Here is a 24,400-nt window from a genome sequence, read left to right on the forward strand (position 1 = left end):
GTTGTGCTATGTTTAATAATATAATCAATTATGTGAATCACATCATAGAAAGCATATTTACAAATGATAAAATTCTGAGAGAAATATTAAATGTACTGGACAGTATTTGCTGTGCTAGTCCAAATCTAGTAAGGTAAAAGAAAGTGAAGAATAAGGAGAGAGTGTATGAAAAACTACACAGTAGAATCTCCCTCTCCAGCCTTATTGCACTTACCAGACATCCTGTTATTTTTCCCACATACCACACTTGATTCCTCTTCACTGTCTTTGTACTTGTTTCCTTGCCTGGACTACTGTACTCTGAATTTCTACAGGACTCTGTCATTCTTTTGAGGTCATTGCTTAAATAACTTCTTATCATAAGAGGACTTTTATGATGACTGTTTTACAATAGCTTTGCATTTACCACCTCTATCATTCTCTACTCACATTTCTCATTTCTTTTTCTGCAGCACTTTTCATTCTCTAACACAGTACGTGGTTCATTCAGTTTTAATTTTATTGTATTTTCTCCACAATACTTTCCTTACATACACAGATGCATACTAAATGTATGTTTCATCAAAGCAGAACTTCTGATATCTTCTCTTTTATTTAAACTGCTACATTCCCAGTCTCAAGATACCATTAGGTAAGAATCACTGCTCAAAAAATGTTTATTGTATGAATTAGGTAATTAAAGTAGAGTACTAAAATAAGATGGTATAGTTCTGTTCTACCATATGCTATTTAGGTCAGAATTCATATATTATTCTTAATTCTGAGCTCTATGTTTCAAGAAAATCATATTCAGAATAGCCATATCAACATGGTGAAGTGTCTTATGTCATGTAAAGAAAGTTTGAAGCACATTATTAGCTTTATTTGAGAAATAATCTAATGCAAAGAATATGATAGAATTGGTCAAATAAAGATATGGATAAAATATATATTTCCAAGGGTTGAAAATATGAACAAATAAATAAAATAAATAATTTCACTTTTGCTCAAAATAATAAAGAATGTTTTAACATTCAGAGTTGTCCAAAAACAAAAAGAGCTGTCCCAGGATTTAGGAAGTTGTTTTTTTAAGTGTCATCTGCACCGCCTCTTCCCAGGGGTGTTATAAAAGTGATTAACCATGAATTAGAGATTAAACTGGAAGACACAAAAACATTCAATCTGGATTCCCTGAAAATTCTATGGAAAATGAATTTTAATATATTGAAGGTGTAAATCTACAGAGGTAAAAATTTTTAGACTTAGAGACAAGAGAAAAGTTTGATTTCTATGTTTTGTGATTGGAACTTGCAGAATATCAACAAATTTATTATCTTTCTTATTATTATTGAGATAAATTACAACATAATATTAAACAGAATGACTCAAATGTTTTGCTATCATCCTTCCAACTCTGTAAATATATGTCATATAGGGATAACAGTTTGTTCATATTTCAGTTAAGTTTGTTTCCTCTGTGTTCTTATGACTTTATAATATATTGCTTTGTATTAACACTTTTTTACAGTTTATCAAGTAACTTTACTGTAGAAATAAGTTTAAAAAATAAAAAGTATAAAGAATTAAAGTAATTTCTCTGTTGGGATATTAAAGTTGTTCTTAGTTGTTCTCAAAGCTTTGGATGAGTTTTTACAAAGGCTAAACATCAATATACTTTATGTTCTTAAACATTATTGCCAAGCTTTTACAATAAAACATTCAAAAATAGTCTGTTCTTCATGTCGTCTTCAGTTATGCTATTGACTGCATGGCTAGTTGAATCAATGGTGCAGAAATTGGTCATTTATATTGCAAAAATCAGAATCAATTGAAAAACTGTTAACTCTGTGAATGTTAGTTTTGTGAGAGAACACATATCAGATTAAGTTGGCTTGTTATAACCTCTAGAAGAAACACTAAGCAATAATTTACACACTTAATACTGTTGTATTTTTTATCATTGTTTCATACAACTTTTGTTTGATTTCTATGTAAACTGATTTTAAATTCTGATGTTACATTTTGGTTGTTATATGGCAGAACTACTCTTAAGAGATGATTTAGCTTGAAAAAAATTGTTTGGTTAAGCAGTGTCATTGCTTCCTTGAAAAAAATTCACATTTGCAGTGATAACTTTGTAAAACTGGTCAAATTACTGTGGGGACATGTTGTTGAAACACCTATTATTAGCAATCAGGATATTTCATTGACCTTATAGGGAGTAAATAAGGAGGCTAATTTAGAAGTATAACCTATTCTATCTATGCCACATAACAGAACACCCCCAAATTTTGTGGTCTAAAACCTTGGGTCAGGAATGTAGTCAGGATTTTAGAAGGCAGTACTTCATGTGGTTGTGCCTATCGTCACTCAAGCTATTCATTTGGTTTCTTGATGGTCTAGAGATATAAGAACATCTTTATTCTTACATTGGCAGGGGCCTCTGGAAGACTAGCTTAAGTACAACCTTCTTTTAGGACTAGTGGTCCCTCAATAGTGAAATACTTTCATAAGAGTCCAAGGCTCTAAAAATAAATCTTCCAAAATATAGGACACAGGACCTGCCAGTTGTTGTAAAGGCTAGACCTACGAGAACTGGTATAGCATTACTTCCATGGTACTCTGTTAGTAGAGAAATAGAAACCAGCTTTTGAAGAGAAGAGTATCAAAGAATATTTGGCTATCTTTACTCCAATAATAACAAGTTTTAATCCCTTGTTCAAACGTTCTTGAAGTTTCCTTTCATATTTAATAAGGCAATTAAGAAATACTTCTTTTTCTCTTCTCGTAACTTTGAAAAATTCATACTTTTAGTCTCAACAAATGTCAAAGGAGATTTCATTTCAAATCCAATAGCATGCAAACTCAGCTATTTGGGAGTTCAATTTTAGAAAAAAGTCAAATTTGTCTAGAACCTGCTTAGGTTTCTAAATGACATATTGCATTGTTTCTGAATTAGATGAGACCTAGGTTCACTATTTCAATTTAGTTTAGCCATCCAGTTTTTATAGCAAATTCTTGAGAATTCATAGGGTTTTATGATTACTTTTGAGTTCCTCACCAGGTTTCTTTGTAAAATATGACAAAAACTGTCAAAACCTGTGAACCCAAAAGAGTTGGCTGAAGCTCACCAATTTTACGTTTAACTTGGAAGTTCACTTGGGCTTGGCTGAACATGAAATATCAAGCTAAATATGCATGACTTCAAATGGTAAAGTTAAAGCAAATAAATTAATGAAAATTCATGTAAATTGGACACTGTGTGTTACTATTAATTTCAATAACAGTTAAAATCAAGACCATCAGGAAATGAGGAACCAGCTCTAGAAAAATTTGTAAAATAGATGAAGTTTGTCCTCAAACTCTTGACAACTCTTTCTGAACTCTTTTAATCTTGTTCTACTCTGACACTGATTTGTAAAAGAGTCATGCTTTCTCTCCTGTGGCTCTACAAGTTTCCTCACACTAACAACCTTCCCCACAAATCTCCTCTGCTCTGTGAATCCTCTGCATTTATTTTCTATGTTAAAACTTACTTGACTGGGTATATACCCTGAGAAAACCATAATTCAAAAAGAGTCACGTACCACAATGTTCATTGAAGCTCTATTTACAATAGCCAGGACATGGAAGCAACTTAAGTGTCCATCAACAGATGAATGGATAAAGAAGTTGTGACACATATATACAATGGAATATTACTCAGTCATAAAAAGAAATGAAATTGAGTTATTTGTAGTGAGGTGGATGGACTTAGAGTCTGTCATACAGAGTGAAGTAAGTCAGAAAGAGAAAAACAAATACCATATGCTAACACATATATATGTAATCTAAAAAAAAAAAAAGAAATGGTTCTGAGGAACCTCAGAGAATGACAGGAATAAAGACGCAGACATAGAGAATGGACTTGAGGACATGAGGAGGGGAAAGGGTAAGCTAGGACGAAGTGAGAGAGTGACATGGACGTATATATACTACCAAATGTAAAATAGATAGCTAGTGGGAAGCAGCCGCATAGCACAGGGAAATCAGCTCGGTGCTTTGCAACCACCTAGAGGGGTGGAATATGGAGGATGGGAGGGAGACGCAAGAGAGAGGAGATATAGGGATATATGTATATGTATAGCTGATTCACTTTGTTATAAAGCAGAAAATAACACACTATTGTAAAGCAATTATACTACAATAAAGATGTTAAAAAAACTTACTTGAATTTTTATAATACATATATATCTTATATACATATATAAATATGTATTATATATAATACTAATGTATACAATATATTATATATAGTATACAATAATATGTAATAACGTATATGTTTATAATGCATAACATATTACATATGATATATAGTATATGTAATATATTAATATATTATATATAGTATATCATTAATTTATAACATATAATTATATTTATATATAAAGCTTTTTTCTTGGAAATGACTATGAGGTCTATGAAGACCCATAGTATCATTTTCATCTTATATCTTCATATAAAATCTGTTATTTTGGCTTTCAGTAAATACGTTTATTTTCTTTTTTGATAAATTAATATCTTAGTATATTAGGCAGTATACTAGTAAGAGTATCATACCTCACTTAATGCATCCTAAGCCCTGACACCATAATGATCCAAAAATAAAGAAAAATGTAAAGTCAATGCATGATATATTTTGTCATTCTTTAAAATCAAATTAAATCTAACAGTTGAATAGTTTAAATTTCATCACAGAAACAAAACTATTGGTCAAAAGTAAATAAACATATTAAAATAAAAATGTTAAAATGGTGAGAAATTAAAAATACGAACACACTTTATCACTATCCTGGCATTAGACCTCTCCATTCTGCTGAAGTCCCATTTATAAATATTAAATCTGTTATGGATGGCTATTTCTGTGTTGCAAATCATCCCCAAATACAGGGGCTTAAAACAGCAACCATTTGTAGGTCAGGAATTCCGGAAAGATTCAACTCACGGGTATAACTTCCACATGTCTCAGGTTGTTGCAGTTAGGCTGTGGTCAGAACTGAAAGAGAAGGGGGCTGGAGCAGCTCTTGAGTAGCTAAAACATCTCTCTATGGAATTTCAAGGCCTCTACATGTGTTCTCTCAGCTTGAGCTTGTGGAAGCTTCCTTAGAGAATTGACGCTTCAGGACACTAGCTCCTTTGCTCAAGGCTCCAAGTATAGGTGTTCAACTAACTGGAGAGAATGTGCACCACCTGGAATGGCCTCACCTCAGAAGTCATGCAGCGTCACTTCTGCAGCATTCAATTACATGTGAATGAATCACAGACTTATCTAGATTCAAGAAGAGGGACCTATAACATTCTCCTCCACCACTGCAAATACACATGCTCAATGGGAACAGTGTCAAGGCCAAGTTTTAGAAGAGCAGGTGGAATGGGAGGTTTTGTTGTTCACAAATAATAGTGAAATAGATATAATGAAGAAGGAACAAAATGAAATATTAACCTTCAAAAATATCTGCTGGCATCAGGAATCCAGAAATGTTTAACTCTCTGTTGCTCAGGAACAGTAACAATTAAACAGGCAAACAAACAAACAAATTTGAGTCAATTACCGATATCTGGCTATGTATTATAAACTTTTCTCCTTAATCATCTACAAGTCCTCCTTTCTAAATTACCCCAAAGTTTTCTTCCAATGAACCTTGTTATTCTCACAGGTACTTTCTATAAAACACACTCACAGTGTGTCCAACAAATGGGCATTCTTTATGAAAGTGAGACAGCGCTTTTAGAAATAGATAAAATTTAGGGAAAATTACTGAGCTCTTTGGTCTTGGTCTAGGTTCAATGAGAAATAATGCCTCTACAGCTTTTTTTTATTATCCCATTATGTATCAGTATTATTATTGTTATTTTGTTGTTGTTCTTATTATTACTTTATCTATATGCCTCCCTGGGATGTGAAACTTTAAAGTGTAAGGACTCTTTATTTGTATTCATTGTGTTTGGTTGAATATTATATAAAATAAGTGAAATGGTTTACATCTGTCTTGCTAAGGAAGAATGGAAGCCACTTAAGCATGCAAAATAGGAAATTACATTTGGTCAGTAATTTCCATTTGAGCAGGTACAAGGTAAACCTGGCACAAATTTGCACCTTTTGTATCATATGAGAGCTATAAATGAACAGCTGAAGAAATTGAAGATTAAAATAATAAAAGCCTAGCCAACAAGTTTTCCAGTTTTGGGGGTTTTCAAGTTAAAAAAAAAAAAGCATGGGCTTTTGCCGATCCTCTATGTTTTGTACACTTAGTGCTATTGTCTTCATGACCTCTCAACTTTGATATCTCTGGAATTCTGTCTTTGATTTCATTTTGTCTCTCTCAATGTAATTGTTTCTTGCTTTTTCTTTATAGCTATGCTAAAGAGTAGTGTGTAGATAGGTATAATCAAGATGTTATACTTGTCTCTGATTAACTCAACCCAAAAAAATAAAAGAAAGAAAATATTTTGTTCTTGAATTGAAAAATATTTAATGAAGCAGTTACTCTAAATAAATGCCAAAAACTCCCTAGTCTGGTCAAAGTTTTCTCAAATTTCTGACGTCTTAATAAAGTAAAACAAAGGGTTTAGAATCATGCACAGTATATCTTTGAACAAAATCTTTTTACTTCTTTAAGGAGGTTGTAGTGAAATTGTAAAAGTACTGGAAACAAACTTTAAAACAGGAAATGTAATGTCTGTCAAAGACTAGCACAGCTTTCAATTGTTTAATCTAGAGTAGAGAAGATCAGGGTGAGGGTTAATAAAAATATCATTCAGTATTTCAAAAATGCTAGTAAAGTTACTACAAGTTTACTTACTTAACTGAATGTAGTGTTAATACTACTTCAGGAGAAAAAAAGTAAAATATGTCATTTCAAAACCACAGTGACACATTTAGATGGGTCACATTTTTATTGTCATACTGCTGATTCTCTTAGAATGATCATTCTAATTTTCTGAAAACAAAACAAACAAAAACCAAGACAGATAAAATAAGCATAATGGCACAGATTACACAATATTGTAAAAATTGGTATTTTAAGTACACCCTGGTGTGACAGTGATAACCACATATTCTCCAGCCAAAGAAATATACAATCCTGCCTTTTATGCTATCCTTTCAAACAGCCTATTTTTCTGCGTTCCATTCAGCCCACTCTAAATTTCCATACAGCATGAAGCTAAGCCAAATTCATCTTACCATTGTGGATACTTCTTTATTAGACAAAAATATGAGAATATAAAATTAACTATAGCTTGGTACAAGAAATCATTTTTTTCTGCTTTTTTATTTGACCGAGTTTTTATATCTTGGTCCATCTTCCTTAGTTTTATAGTTTTATTTGGGTATCTTCTCTGTTTCCAGAAGTTCTGCTCAAAGGCATAAAAATTGGACTGTAAACACTTGTCTATTGAAAGCATGAAATGTATAATTCAAAGTGACTGATAATTAATGCATTAATAGTTCAAATGGAAGCCCCATATACAAAGGTTGAGCAAGAGTATTATGCAATTGTGGGCCTTAACTCTTAAGTGGAATGAACATACCACATCATCAAATTTTAAAATCCCATAAAAGTATTTTATCTCATAAAATCATTTCTGTACGTTTGTGTGTGCACGTGTTTATTGATGGGGGAAGTATCATCTAACAAATTCCTTCTTATGCTCTAAATAATTATTGTGCTAAATACTCTTTTCCTCCCAGTGATGTACACACAATATTTACTAAACTTAGACTATTGTTAACTATATGCTTATATAAGATTATGTATAATTCCTCCTCCATTTCTTAGTAAATGTATAGTTGACCATCATATAATAACTGTGATGCATACATATTATGCACACATATTGGCTTATCTTGTTTTTGTACTCTGTACATGAAAATTGAAAGAAATAATTTTTCCAAGTGACCTCTGAGATACAGAAGGATTTATAAGTAAATTTGGTTTACTACTGATAAGGGAGGGGGCTCGGAGGCAGTTTTCAGAGGGTGGGAGAACAGTAAGAAACAGAATGATCCTATCTACCACGCCACCTCTCAAATTTAAGCCTTCTTGAAAACATTGCTTCAAAGGGGCACTTTGTTTCTGATTACTGCTTGCCAACACAGACTGTGTGATTTTGAGCAAGGTTGAGGAATTCCCTTCACTAGTAAACGGACAACTATTGGTTTTAGAAAGTTTAGGGGAAAATACTTATTCTACTCATGGGGTATAAAAATACACCTTGTCTCTCTTAAAATTTTGTCTGCTTTGACTCTATAATTCCATTATCTTTTTACACCTACAGTCATGAGAGGGGATAAAGTTATAGATGTAGTCTCAGGACTGAGTTCAGGATTCTGGGACTTTGAATTTATTATAATACCCACGAATTTAGAATAACTAACTCCTGTTCAGTTGGGTTTTTGTTTTTTTGTTTGTTTGTTTATTTTCCTATGTCTTCCACACTCTGTGGCTCAGCCTTTCTGTATTAAATCAATCATTATCCATCAGCTTCCTCTAGTCTGGATTACATGATGCAGAAGAATAAAACTCTACTCTTATCCTCAGGAACAAACATTCAGATGGCATTGCCTTCCCCAATGACCCATAAAACATTGCTTCCATTATTACCTTTGTGTGGGCATTTGAATGTGAGTAATGCCATTTTCTTTCTGTTTTATTCACAAGCACATTTCAAAATGCCAATCAAAATCACTGGAGAAACTGCTCATATTTGGGGTGAAAATGATAGTCCCTGACAGTATGTCAAATTTTTGGTCATGCTCCTCAGAGATATATTTATATTTCTCTTTAGTAAGAATAACAAGTGGTAGACCCAGTGTTTTTTTTGTTTTGTTTTTAAGGATATACCTCTCAGTACTTTCACACACGTCCTCAATAAACTACGTGTATTTAATAGTTTTTTTAAATTAATTAATTAATTTATTTTTGGTTGTGTTGAGACCTCGTTTCTCTGCGAGGGCTCTCTCTAGTTGCGGCAAGCGGGGGCCACTCTTCATCGCGGTGCACAGGCCTCTCACTATCGTGACCTCTCTTGTTGCAGAGCACAGGCTCCAGACATGCAGGCTCAGTAGTTGTGGCTCACGGGCCCAGTTGCTCCGCGGCATGTGGGATCTTCCCAGACCAGGGTTCGAACCAGTGTCCCCTGCATTGACAGGCAGATTCTCAACCACTGCACCACCAGGGAAGCCCAGACCCAGTGTTTTCAGCAAATTAAATCATATTCTGTTCTGAAATGCATCAGGAATTACATTTTAAGAACTATATTAAGTAATTGTTTTACATGTGATATGTCCCTATCACCTCATTTAAAACAATGTTTTAAATGGAAGCAGACATTTGCTGTTTGTTCCTATATTGTAAATTATTTAAAATAAGACCTTGGAACATTAGTTATTGATGAGGAATGTATTTTTTCCTCTTGTTCCAAAAATAATTTCACATTATTTGAGCTACAGGAATGGAATTAGAATTACATGTGCATGTGAGATCCAATATCTTTTAGAGGAAGAAACAGAACATGGGGTCTGAATGCCTAATTTTAAACAAAGCAAACTCCTCCAGTTTTTTAATTTGCACTCTTGGGAAAGTGTTAGGCTCTCACAGCTGTGGTTTTCTCTTGGTTGGAAAGAGCTAAAACCACACCTATTGCTAAAGTGTCAGGCACTGAACCAGTTCTCACTCAGTCTAAACCAGCTCCTTGACTCCCTTCCATCTCCCTCCATACCCCTCAGTGTAATCATGGGGAACTAATGTAATTGCATCCAGGCAAGAGTGCTTTATACTACCAGGTGCTGTAAAAATGAAGGAAACTTCATTCAACCCAAGTTTGTACATTAAATAACTTATTATACCCATGAAATATACAGAATTAATTTTCAATTTATTAGCATAGGATTAAAAAGTATTCCATTACTTTTATTAAATTGAAAACAAACAGCTTTTTTTTACTACAGAAGATACTTTTGCTTTTAGCCTTCATCATTTGTTACACATTTCAATGATTTCATTTTAGTTAATAGTTATTCTGTTTACATTTTGATATTTAATCTTAAGTGATCAAATAAAAATTGCCCATGGGGAATTCTGAATAAAGTACATAATCATTCTTATGTAAACTCACTATACTTTAGGAATGGTCTAATTCAATAAACTCATTTTTCACACAAGGAAACTAAAGTATAGAATTATCAAAAAGTGGAATGGGGTTCTTGATTCAGAATAAAGCTATCAGGGGAATCTTTATTAAGATTTTTCAGCTAGTGATCAGCTGATTTAGGTCCAGAACCCAGACTGCTGGCAATGAGTACAGTGCTTTTTCTCTTAGCCAATACTTCACAGCTGACACACCTAAAGTCATAAAATACTTTGAATATCAAAATAAAATAAAATAAAACCAGAACAAAATTGCCATGTATTTAATTAGCCTGAATTAGTAACCCTACAATTCATATATTATATGTATTCACTTAGGGTATGTGAAATTACCTCTAAAATGGGATATTAAAGGCACATTTAAAAACCAGGCAAGACTAATGAATTTTGTTACTCATCTTATAATTCTACATCTAATATCTAGTTGACTTGGGGTTAAGAATTCTTAAGATGTATAACAAGGCATAAATACTATGCAAATGATAAATACTTGGAAAGTTTTGTGTGCAGAGCAGTAGTAAAGTATTTTGTGAAAGTTTGTCTTGGAGAGCTGAACTATAAAGACTACAGAAGATCACTATACAAATATCTGTCAACCAAGATGTATATCATATTTTCTTTTCTCTTTTACTCAGAGTTCACTTGTCTTTGAAATTAACATCATAGGAATCATAGAATCATTATGCTTGTCTATGTTACAGAGGGCACATGTGAAAATTATCATGGGAGGACTTGAAGGATAAGATAAAATATTTTAAGCAGAGTTGGGAATAAGAGTTCAGGGAGAAAGGGTAGTGTGACAAATTTTAGGGACTAGAGAAGGACATGATTATCTGGGAAATGGCAAGTAAGGCAGTATCCTTCTGGCTCATTTGACAGGAGAAAGCTAGAAGTTAAATAATTTGTACACTGTTTCACAGGTAGTAATTTGACATGTTAAGATTGAAGCTTGTTTTCCTAATATCTTATCTATTCTATTTGAAAGATTTCACACTTTAAGTTACTCTATTGAAAGTTGCATCAAATCATTTGAGTACAATTTTAGGGAGACTAATTAGGCATATTTCATTTACCTTTTAAATTAAGACTTATTTGTCAAATTTTGTAAAGCAAAATCTCGACTTCCCTTAGTTTCTCCAAATGTTTCATTTGTTTATTTATTTATGTAAAAACACATAATGTGAAATCTATCCTCTTAACACAATTTTGTATGTGTACTGTACAGTATTATAAACTATATGCACATATGGCACAGCAGATCTCGAAAAAGATTTCATGTTCATAACTGCAAATTTATTCCCATTAAACATTCACTATTCCCTATTCCCCTTTCTCCCCAGCCCCTGGAAACTGCCATTTTACTTTCCACTCTTTCTATGAGTTTGCCTAATTTAGATATCTCAACATAAATGGAATCATACAGTATTAGTCCTTCTGTGACTGGATTATTTCTTTATCATGTTCTCAAATTCCATCCATGTTGTAGTATATGACAAGATTTTCTTCTTATTAAAGGCTGGATCATATTCTATTGTATGTATATATCTCATCTCCTTTATTTATTCATCTGTTCATGGCCATTTATGTTGTTTCAACCTCTTGATTAATGTGAAGAATGCCAGAATGAACATGAAAGTGCAAATATCTTTTGAGATCTTGTTTTAAATTCTTCTGGATAAGTACCCAGTAATGGGATTGCAGTACCATATGTTAACTCTATTTTTAATTATTTGAGGAAACTTACACTGTTTTTAGTAGCAGCTGCACCATTTTACATTCTCACCAACATTTCCAATTTCTCCACATCCTTACCAATGCTTATTTTCTGTTTTTTGTTTGTTTGTTTATTATTTTTTGTTTTACCATGGCCATCCCAAAAGGTGTGAGGTGATATCTCATTGTGGTTTTGACCTCATTTCTGTGATGATTAGTGATGGTGAGCATCTTTTTATATACTTGTTGGCCATTTGTTTGCTTTCATTGGAGAAATGTCTTTTTAAGTTCTTTTCATTTTTGAAAATCAAACTATTGATTTTATTAAAATCATAATATTGATATTTAATAAAATTTATAAAAATCAACTGATAAAAATCAAATGATTTCAAATCATTGATAAAAATAATTTTATCAAACTATTGATATTATCCCCTTATCAGATTTATGGCTTGAAAAGATTTTCTCTCATTCTGTAGATTACCTTTTCACTCTGTTGAGTGTTGCATTTGTTGCACAGGACTTTCTCTTTCATGAGTCCCAATTGTCTATTTTTGCTTTTGTGGCCCATGCTTTTGGTGTCATATTCAAGAAATTATTGACAAAACCAATGTTGTGAAACTTTCTTCCTAATTTTTTCTAGGTGTTTTATAGTTTCAGGTGTTATATTTAAGGCTTTAATCCATTTGAGTTAATTTTTAGTATGATGTAGATAAGGGTCCAATTTCACTCTTTGCATGTGGATTGTTAATTGTGTTTTGTACTTGAAATGAACACAATAGTTGCTACATAGTTTGAGGTTATTATAGTTAAGTAAAATACAGAATGCTTTCAGGAGTGATTTTGCCCAGTGCATTACAAAATAAAGTCACTTAGAAACATGTTCAAAGAGTACATAAAATATCTGCAACATATTTTATTAGAGATCACTTTTATCACTTGCTTTTATACTGAAAATAATGCAGAAATGAGGACATGAAAGTAAGAATTTAGTTGAAGCAAGCATGAAGCATAGTTTGGGAATTTAGTTGGCACTAAAGGGAAGACAAAGTATAATGTAGCTGCCAAGATATGGTATTAATAGAATTATAGTATTTAAATGAGATGTTGATAACCCTTCTGTACTTTAATTCCTAGGCACCACATATTAAAAGAGACGTAGACAAACTAGAATTTGTACAGTAGATAATGAGAATGGTAAAAGAAATCATGATATGATAGAAATTGACCTAGAAATTGAGGTTTTTACTCTAGGAAAGAGAAAAATCAGGAAAATGTATTACCTTAGGTTCATCTACTAGAAATGCTGTTATAAGAAAAAGGAATTGGACTTTCCTTTTCATAATGTCAAGGAGTTTAATCAGAACTACATAATAAAAAGTGCATTAAAAAAACTCATGAAAATATTACAGGATACATTTTTGTATGAGTATAGATTAATAGAATGCTTACAATAGGATAGTCATACATTTCTACTTGATAACATGTTGTTCAGATTTGTGGTCATTTCTGTACTCACTCATCAAATTAGTTCATGGTTGTTTGTATTATGGTCTATGTTAATTGCCAATTAATTACTACCTAGTCAATCACATTGAATGTGTGGCAACCTGAATCGGCCATTTAGCCAGAGAAAATATCCTGAATAGAAGTCTTGTGTTCTGATTATTTACATAATCTAGAAATGAGCTGACTTAATAATTTTTATTTATTACAAATATTTCTATATATTACTCTAATATAAATCATATTAGTAATAGGAATAGAATTTCTACTTCTAGTAGAATTCTACCACAAACCAAATGGCACTAGATGTAGCTTCCAAAATCTGTTTCAAAAAAAATACTATATGTTGAAGAGATGAACAAATCAAAGGAGTCTCAATAGTTTAATGTCTATTGTCATAATTTCCAGTTGGTGCTTCTATAATTTAGACAATTTAAATGCCAATATACTGACCTGTTTTAACAAAATGGAGTGGTGAATTGAGACTATGACAATTAGAATGTCTTAGTTATTCCTATAATTGCTTCACCATTCACTGTACTACCCAGACCTCATTTTACAAAGGATAGGCTGGGAATAGAGTATGTTTTCTTTTGATATTACTTTTTCTACTAAGTGTTTCTAATGTTTTAACCACTCCTAAATTTTGTTTATTTACACTATAAGAGAGCACATACCTGACAAGTAGAGATAATGGCATTGGGAGAATAATGTTGATCTTTCCATTCATTTCCATTTCTATTACATGAAATGACTAAGTGTCCTTCCAACAAATTCTTTTTATTTACAAAGGCTACAGGGATTTTAAAAAAGGGGGATGGTAAGGCACTGAATTGTAACAGCATAAACCATATTCCCATGATTCTTTCAAAAGAAATACTTGGTTGGAACAACTCATGGAAATTAACATACTTAAGAGAGTCACAATTCTCGTTAATATGCAAATGTCACATTGGGGAAACCTATAGAATATAGTCCAGATAGCAGATTGATAACTCATTTAAATTAATTAATATTCTATCAAGTTTGCATTAGAGTTGTCTTGGCTACATGATGCCAAATTATGACTTTAGATGAATTTTTAATCTTTTAATATAGTATTTTGTTCCTGGGTAGATATAAGATTCAGAATTTCCTTAAGTGAGAGATTCTGTTAAACTCTAAATTTAACAATTATAGATATTTTCTATTGACTTGGCTGTGTTATTTTAATCTAAGGTAGGAGGTTGTAGCTCAGTTTATCTGTTTATTTGACTGTATTCCTGATAACAATGTTACCAGATAACTAGATCATGCCACAGTCTGCAACTTTCATTTAGTCCAGAATTGACCAATCATTTTCTGTAAAAGGCCAGATAGTAAATATTTTAGGCTTTGAGGGCCATATGGTCTCTGTCACAGTATTAGACTCTGACAATAACAGCTGTAGACAATGCTTAAGTGAGCATTGCTATGTTCTAATAAAAATTTATTTATAAATATTATAATTCAAATTTCTTGTGAATTTCCATGTGTCTCAAAATATACTTTTTTTAAAAAAATTCAAAATTAAACATTTCAGAACTATTCTTAGCTCATGGAACACACAAAAAAAGGCAGAAAGCTGGATTTGTCTTTCAGGCCATATTTTGCCAGTTACTGATAGTTAAATAAAACCTCAATTAAATGCTTTTATCTATTCATTTGAATATGGCTTTATTCCCAAGATACTGTAAAAGACTTGAATAAGTTGATTTGTTAAATAATCATTAAATAATAATTTGTTAAATAATTTATTTGAGTATAATTGTTTCTTCTTCTACCAAGGATTTAAAACTACAATACATAGATGTTAAACAAGGAATATAAGTTAGTTGGAGAAATATCAATTCTAAATTTTCTAACTAGATTTAAAGTATTTCCCTACAGATGTTGTTTTCCTAATCCTAAAAAGAACAGCACTCAACATCTTTGTCATGGACTTAATCACCTTGCAACATATACTTTTCTGGCCTAAAGCAAAAGTTCCAAGAATTTTTCTAACTTAATTGATTTGGTTATAAGATTGCTTTTTACTTTTTTTGGCTTTTGTTTTTTATACTGACAGTAACATGCCTGGCTGCAATGCAGGTCTAGAGCACCATCTAGAGATGAAACGTTAAAATTAACGCAAAAAAATAAGGACTAGGAATCAGTGTAATTGGAGGATGACTTTGCAATTTACAGTTAGTTTGCAAATTATATTTTCAAATGATCAGCTCTAAGAAAGATACGCATTCTTAATTGAAAGCAAATATAGTTTAATGTTGATTCTCTTTATGACTTTTCCAAAAGTACATTGATTTGAACTGCTTCAAACTATAATTTGCATTCCATGCAAATAATTAAGATTATTGTGTATTTAATTATATTCATAAAAACTTCTTATGTTGAGTAGAAACGTTAAAAATGTCTCCTAAATACCATGCATATAAACATAAAAATACAGAGTAATCAAAATTGGCCTGAAGAGTCTCTTCCCTTAAAGCTCAAACCAATTTATTCATTATCTTCAGTGTGTATATTTATTCACTAACCCCATATATATATATATATTTTTTTTTTTTACATAAAATTAGAAGGATTTTCTAGGTTTATGAATTCAAACAGCACTTCTGTCTCTCAGTTTGTGGTAGATGATGAAAGGGTTGCAATCAGTTTGAGTTTAGTGTAATTTTCTTATTATATAAACATCTTGATCCATAATGATTCAGTAATATAGCTATTATTCTATTAAGTGAAGGAGCTGAGCATATTTTCTCAATTAAACAGCTAACAGACAAAATGAAAATTATCATTTTAAAATAATATTTATACTGTATCACACTTTGGTGGGCCAGGCAAAATAATACCTCTCTAACTTTGACATTTGAAATTCAATGTTTCTTTGAAAAAGCATCTGTGTCCCACAAAATTGTTAAGGTACTAATAGGTAATTTTAAGCAACATAGGTGACAACATGTACTCACTCCCTTTTGCTACCAGTATACAGTGTATCTATTTTGCCTTAGTTACTGTAACTAATATTTTATATATTATGTCATTAATTCCCCAACTGGCCCCCAAGAAACCTTACACAGTAGAATGTAATTTTCTATCTCATACATGTGAAAATATGTTATTTAAGTTATTTAATAACAGACATGTAATTGAAACCCAGATGTGTCTAGCTTTGAAGAAAGTTCTCTTTTTTAATTTTTTTTATTTCTTTTACATCTTTATTGGAGTATAATTGCTTTACAATAGTGTGTTAGTTTCTGCTTTATAACAAAGTGAATCAGTTATACATATACATATGTTTCCATATCCCTTACCTCTTGCATCTCCCTCCCACCCACCCTCCTTATACCACCCCTCTAGGTGGTCACAAAGCACCAAGCTGATCTCCCTGTGCTATGCGACTGCTTCCCACTAGCTATCTATTTTACGTTTGGTAGTGTATATATGTCCATGACACTCTCTCACTTTGCCACAGCTTACCCTTCCTCCTCCTCAAATACTCAAGTCCATTGTCTAGTAGGTCTGTGTCTTTATTCCTGTCTTACCCCTAGGTTCCTCATGATATTTATTTTTTCTTAGATTCCATATATACATGTTAGCATACAGTATTTGTCTTTCTCTTTCTGACTTACTTCATTCTGTATGACAGACTCTAGATCCATGCACCTCACTACAAATAACTCAATTTCGTTTCTTTATATGGCTGAGTAATATTCCACTGTATATATGTGCCACATCTTCTTCAACCATTCATCTGATGATGGACACAGGTTGTTTCCATCTCCTGGCTCTTCTAAATAGAGCTGCAATGAACATTTTGGTACATGACTCTTTTTGAATTATGGTTTTCTCAGGGTATGTGCCCAGTAGTGGGATTGATGGGTCGTATGGTAGTTCTATTTGTAGTTTTTAAGGGACCTCCATACTGTTCTCCATAGTGGCTGTACCAATTCACATTCCCACCAGCAGTGCAAGAGTGTTCCCTTTTCTCCACACCCTCTCCAGCATTTATTGTTTCTAGATTTTTTGATGATGACCATTCTGACCAGTGTGAGATGATATCTCATTATAGTTTTGACTTGCATTTCTCTAATGATTAATGATGTTGAGCATTCTTTCATGTGTTTGTTGGCAATCTGTATATCTTCTTTGGAGAAATGTCTATTTAGGTCTTCTGCCCATTTTTGGATTGGGTTGCTTGTTTTTTTGTTATTGAGCTGCATGAGCTGCTTGTAAATTTTGGAGATTTATCCTTTGTCAGTTGCTTCATTTGCAAATATATTCTCCCATTCTCAGGGCTATCTTTTGGTCTTGTTTATGGTTTCCTTTGCTGTGCAAAAGTTTTGACTTTCATTAGGTCCCATTTGTTTATTTATGTTTCTATTTACATTTCTCTAGGAGGTGGGTCAAACACAATCTTGCTGTGATTTTTGTCATAGAGTGTTCTGCCTATGTTTTCCTCTGAGAGTTTGATACTTTCTGGCCTTACATTTAGGTCTTTAATACATTTTGAGCTTATTTTTGTGTATGGTGTTAGCAAGAGATCTAATCTCATACTTTTACATGTACCTGTCCAGTTTACCCAGCACCACTTATTGAGGAGGCTGTCTTTCTCCACTGTACATTCCTGCCCCTTTATCAAAGATTAGGTGACAAAACTTGCATGGGTTTATCTCTGGTCTCTCTATCCTGTCCATTGTTCTATATTTCTGTTTTTGTGCCAGTACCATACTGTCTTGATTACTGTAGCTTTTTAGTATAGTCTGAAGTCAGGGAGCCTGATTCCTACAGCTCCATTTTTTGTTCTCAAGATTGCTTTGGCTACTCGGGGTCTTCTGTGTTTCTATACAAATTGTGAAATTTTTTGTTCTAGTTCTGCAAAACATGCCAGTGGTAGTTTGATAGGGATTACATTGAATCTGTAGATTGTTTTGGGTAGTAGAGTCATTTTCACAATGTTGATTCTTCCAATCCAAGAACATGGTATATCTCTGCATCTATTTGCATCATCTTTAATTTCTTTCATCAGTGTCTCATAATTTTCTGCATACAGGTCTTTTTTCCCCTTAGGTGGGTTTATCCCTAGATATTTTATTCTTTTTGTTGCAGTGGTAAATGGGAGTGTTTTCTTGATTTCACTTTCAGATTTTTCATCATTAGTGTATAGGAATGCCAATGATTTCTGTGCATTAATTTTGTATCCTGCTACTTTACCAAATTCATTGATTAGCTCTAGAAGTCTTCTGGTAGCATCTTTAGGATTCTCTATGTATAGTATCATGTCATCTGCAAACAGTAACAGCTTTACTTCTTTTCTGATTTGGATTCCTTTTATTTCCTTTTCTTCTGTGATTGCTGTGACCAAAACTTCCAAAACTATGTAGAATAAGAATGGTGAGAGTGGGTAACCTTGTCTTCTTCTTGATCTTAGTGGAAATGCTTTCAGTTTTTCACCATTGAGGACGATGTTGGCTGTGGTTTTGTCATATATGGCCTTTATTATGTTGAAGAAAGTTCCCTCTATGCCTACTTTCTGCAGGGTTTTTATCATAAATTGGTGTTGAATTTTTTGAAAGCTTTCTCTGCATCTACTGAGATGATCATATGGGTTTTCTCCTTCAATTTGTTAATATGGTGTATCACGTTGATTGATTTACATACTTTGAAGAATACTTGCATTCCTGCAATAAACTCCATTTGACCATGGTGTATGATCCTTTTAATGTGCTGTTGGATTCTGTTTGCTCATATTTTGTTGAGGATTTTTGCATCGATGTTCATCAATGTTATTGGCCTGTAGTTTTCATGCTTTGTGACATCCTTGTCTGGTTTTGGTATCAGGATGATGGTGGCCTCGTAGAATGAGTTTTGGAGTGTTCCTCCCTCTGCTATATTTTGGAAGAGTTTAAGAAGGATAGGTGTTAGCTCTTCTCCAAATGTTTGATAGAATTCTCCTGAGAAGCCATCTGGCCCTGGGCCTTTGTTTGTTGGAAGATGTTTAATCACAGTTTCAATTTAAATGCTTGTGATTAGTCTCTTCATATTTTCTATTTCTTCCTGATTCAGTCTGCAGGTTGTGCTTTTCTAAGAATTTGCCCATTTCTTCCAGGTTGTCCATTTTATTGGCATAGAGTTGTTTGTAGCAATCTCTCATGATCTTTTTTGTTACTGCAGTGTCAGTTGTTACTTCTCATTTTTCATTTCTAATTCTATTGATTTGAGTCTTCTCCCTTTTTTTCTTGATGAGTCTGGCTAATGGTTTATCAATTTTGTTTATCTTCTCAAAGAACCAGCTTTTAGTTTTAATGATATTTGCTGTTGTTTCCTTCATTTCTTTTTCATTTATTTCTGATCTGATTTTAATGATTTCTTTCCTTCTGCTAACTTTGGGTTTTTTTTAAATTCTTCTTTCTCTAACTTCTTTAGGTGCAAGGTTAGGTTGTTTATTTGAGATGTTTCCTGCTTCTTAAAGTAGGATTGTCTTGCTATAAACTTCCCTGTTTGAACAGTTTTTGCTGCATCCGATAGGATTTGGGTCATCGTGTCTCCATTGTATTTGTTTCTAGGTATTTTTAAATTTCCTCTTTGATTTCTTCATTGATCACTTTATGATTAAGTAATGTATTGTTTAGCATCCATGTGTTTGTAGTTTTTACAGATCTTTTCCTGTAATTGATATCTAGTCTCATAGTGTTGTGGTCAGAAAAGATACTTGATAGAATTTTAATTTTCTTAAATTTACCAAGGCTTGATTTGTGACCCAAGATATGATCTATCCTGGAGAATGTTCCATAAGCACTTGAGAAAAATGTGTAATCTGTTGTTTCTGGATAGAATGTCCTATAAATATCAATTAAGGCCATCTTGTTTAATGTATCATTTAAAGCTGTGTTTCCTTATTTATTTTCATTTTGGTTGATATGTCCATGGGTGAAAGTGGGATGTTAAAGTCCCCTACTGTAAATGTGTTACTGTTGATTACCCTTTTTATGGCTGTTAGCATTTGCCTTATGTATTGAGGTGCTTCTTTGTTGGGTGCATAAATATTTACAACTGTTATATCTTCTTCTTGGATTGATCCCTTGATCATTATATAGTGTCCTTCTTTGTCTCTTGTAATACTCTTTATTTTAAAGTCTATTTTGTCTGGTGTGAGAATTGCTAATCCAGTTTTATTTTATTTTCCATTTGCGTAGAATATCTTTTTCCATCCCCTCACTTACAGTCTGTATGTGTCTCTAGGTCTGAAGTGGGTCTCTTGTAGACAGCATATATATGGGTCTTGTTCTTGTATCCATTCAGCCAGTCTGTGTCTTCTGGTGGGAGTATTTAATCCATTTACATTTAAGGTGATTTTTGATAGGTATGCTCCTATTCCCATTTTCTTAATTGTTTTGGTTTGTTATTATAGGTCTTTTCCTTCTCTTATGTTTCTTGCCTAGAGAAGATCCTTTAGCATTTGTTGTAAAGCTTCTTTGGTGGTGCTGAACTCTCTCAACTTTTGCTTTTCTGTAAAGGTTTTAATTTCTCCATCAAATCTGAACGAGATCCTTCCTGGGTAGAGTAATCTTGGTTGTAGTTTTTATGCCTTCATCACTTTAAATATGTCCTGCCTGTCCCTTCTGGCTTGCAGAGCTCTGTTGAAAGCTCAGCTGTTAGCCTTATGGGGATTTCCTTGTGTGTTATTTGTTATTTTTCCCTTGCTGCTTTAATATGTGTTCTTTGTGTTTAATTTTTTACAGTTTAATTAATATGTGTCTTGGCGTGTTTCTCCTTGGATTTATCCTGTATGGAACTCTCTGTGCTTCCTGGACTTGATTAACTCTTTCATTTCCCATATTAGGGAAGTTTTCAACTATACTCTCTTCAAATATTTTCTCAGTCCCTTTCTTTTTCTCTTCTTCTTCTGGAACCCCTATAATTCAAATGTTGGTGCGTTTAATGTTGTCCCAGAGGTCTTTGAGGCTGTCCTCAGTTCTTTTCATTCTTTTTTCTTTATTCTGCTCTGCAGTAGTTATTTTCACTATTTTACCTTCCAGGTCACTTATCCATTCTTCTGCCTCAGTTATTCTGCTATTGATCCCTTCTAGAGTATTTTTAATTTCATTTATTGTGTTGTTCATCATTGCTTGTTTCCTCTTTAGTTCTTCTATGTTATTGTTAAATGTTTCTTGCATTTTCTCTATTCTATTTCCAAGATTTTAGATCATCTTTACTATCATTACTCTGAATTCTTTTTCAGGTAGACTGCCTATTTCTTCTTCATTTGTTAGGTCTGGTAGGTTTTTATCTTGCTCCTTCATCTGCTCTGTGTTATTCTGTCTTCTCATTTGCCTTATCTTTCTGTGTTTAGCACCTCCTTTTTGCAGGCTGCAGGTTTGTGGTTCCCGTTGCTTTTGGTGTCTGTCATCAGTGTCTAATATTGGTTCAATGTGTTGTGTAGGATTCCTGGTAGAGGGGACTATTGCTTGTGTTCTGGTGGATGAGGCTGGACTTGTCTTTCTGGTGGGCAGGTCCATGTCTGGTGGTGTGTTTTGGGATGTCTGTGGACTTATTATGATTTTAGGCAGCCTCTCTGCTAATGGGTGGGGTTTTGTTCCTGTCTTGCTAGTTGTTTGGCATAGTACGTCCAGCACTGGAACTTGATGGTCGTTGAGTGAAGTTGGGTGTTGGTTTTGAGATGGAGACCTCTGGGAGATTTTCTACATTTGATATTACGTGTAGCTGGGAGGTCTCTTGTGGACCAGTGTCCTGAAGTTGGCTCTCCCACCTCAGAGGCACAGCACTGACTCCTGGCTGCAGCATCGAGAGCCTTTCATCCACATGGCTCTGAATAAAGGGAGAAAAAGTAGAAAGAAAGAAAGAAAGAAAGAAAGAAAGAAAGAAAGAAAGAAAGAAAGAAAGAAAGAAAGAGGATAAAAGAAAATAAAATAAAGTAAGATAAAATAAAGTTATTTAAATAATAAATAGTTATTAAGAAGTAAAATTTGTTTTAAAAGTAAAAAAAAATGGATAGAACCTTTGGACAAATGGTGAAAGCAAAGCTATACAGGCAAAATCTCAAACAGAAGCATACACATACACACTCACAAAAAGAGGGAAAGGGGAAAAATAATAAATCTTGCCTTCAAAGTCCACCTCTTCAATTTGGGGTGATTTGTTGTCTATTCAGGTATTCCACAGATGTAGGGTACATCATGTTGATTGTGCAGATTTAATCCGCTGCTCTTGAGGCTGCTGGGAGAGATTTCTCTTTCTCTTCTTTGTTCACACAGCTACTGGGGCTCAGCTTTGGATTTGGCACTGCCTCTGTGTGTAGGTCACCAGAAACCATCTTTTCTTCGCTCAGACAAGATGGTGTTAAAGGAGCAGCTCATTTCGTGGCTCTGGCTCACTGAGGCTGGGGGGAGGGAGGGGCACAATGTGCAGTGAGCCTGCGCCTGCAGAGGCTGGCAGAACACTGCACCAACCTGAGGTGTGTCATGCATTCTCCCAGGGAAGTTGTCCCTGGATCTCGGGACCCTGGCAGTGGCGAGCTGCACAGCCTCCTCAGGAGGGAGGTGTGGATAGTGACCTGTGCTTGCACACAGGTTTCTAAGTGGCAGCAGCAGCAGCCTTAGTGTCTCATGCCCGTCTCTGGGGACAATGCTGTTAGTCTCGGCTCACGCCCATCTCTGGAGCTCCTTTAAGCAGCGCTTTTATTACCCTCTCCTTGTGCATCAAGGAACAAAGAGGGAAGAAATAGTCTTTTGCCTCTTTGGCAGGTCCAGTCTTTTCCCTGGACTCCCTCCTGGCTAGCCATGAGACATTAACCCCCTGCAGTCTGTGTTCACACTACTAACGCCAGTCCTCTCCCTGTGCTCCAAGCAAAGCCTGAGAGCCTCAGCTCCCAGCCCCGCCCACCCCGTCAGGTGAGCAGACAAGCCTCTCCGGCTGGTGAATGCTGGTTGGCACCGATCCTCTGTGCGGGAATCTCTCCGCTTTCCCTCTGCACCCCTGTTGCTGTGCTCTCCTCTGTGGCTCCACAGCTTCTCCCCTCCACCACCCACAGTCTCCACCTGGGAAATGGCTTCCTAATGTGTGGAATCCTTTCCTTCTTCACAGCTCCCTCCCACTGGTGCAGGTCCCATCCTTATTCTTTTGTCTCTGTTTTTTCTTTTGCCCTACCCACATACATGGGGAGTTTCTGGCCTTTGGGGTGGTCTGAGATCTTCTGCCAGCATTCAGTAGGTGTTCTGTAGGAGTTGTTCCACGTGTAGATGTATTTCTGAAGTACCTGTGGGGAGGAAGGTGATCTCCGTGTCTTACTCTTCCGCCATCTTACAAGTGAGTCTGAAGCAAGTTCTCTTGCCATTTTCATTTCTGGCTCTGTGGGGTAAGATCAGAGCCCTATTGAATGCATAGAAAATAAGCTGACTCTAGGAGATTCACCACAAAAATTGGGAGTCAGATTTCTATGGACGAAAGCCCAGGAGATTCTTACCATCAGCAAAATAAGTTTAGTTGCTAAAACTTTCTAAAACATACATTACTCTTCCATAAATTGGGGTTTAGCAATTATACATCAGTCATGTATTTTTTAATAATAGTAGGAAAAAATATGTAAAATATTTAGTATAATGTCTGGTACTGGAACAATATTAAAATAATTTTATCTACTACTGTGGCAAATGAAGTAGAGCATGGGTGACTTAATTATCTGCTTGCAGTAATCCAGGACTAGCAGTGGTGAACATGATTTATTTGATTCCATGATAGTTGATTTTAAAAAGAGAGAAATAATTAATTCAGAGAAGGAAGAGACTGTTGAGATTACCTATTCCTGCCATTGGAAAAGATAATCTGACATCTAAAGTGAAGAGGAAACTTTCTAAAAATCTTTGCAACTATCTGGATGTTTCTAATTTGAAAAACCACCAAGTTTTCTTCATCTTCACCATGCTCTTCTTCTTAACTTAAAAGTTTTAGTGTAAACACAGACAAAAATATAT

At 34.0% G+C, this 24,400-nt stretch overlaps 1 long non-coding RNA gene across 1 annotated transcript in view; it reads left to right on the forward strand.

Annotated features, from left to right (window-relative positions):
• The window catches only part of LOC309974821, a 70,985-nt gene extending 48,584 nt beyond the window's left edge, over positions 1-22,401 (forward strand). The window contains exon 2 of the long non-coding RNA XR_014326918.1: positions 22,278-22,401. This is a non-coding gene — a long non-coding RNA (uncharacterized lncRNA). The remainder of the gene's footprint in view (positions 1-22,277) is intronic.
• The last annotated feature ends 1,999 nt before the right edge of the window (positions 22,402-24,400 follow it).

The sequence above is a fragment of the Leucopleurus acutus genome (assembly GCF_964270905.1).
Source record: "Leucopleurus acutus genome assembly, chromosome: 18".
In the NCBI taxonomy this organism is placed as follows: Eukaryota; Metazoa; Chordata; class Mammalia; order Artiodactyla; family Delphinidae; genus Leucopleurus; species Leucopleurus acutus.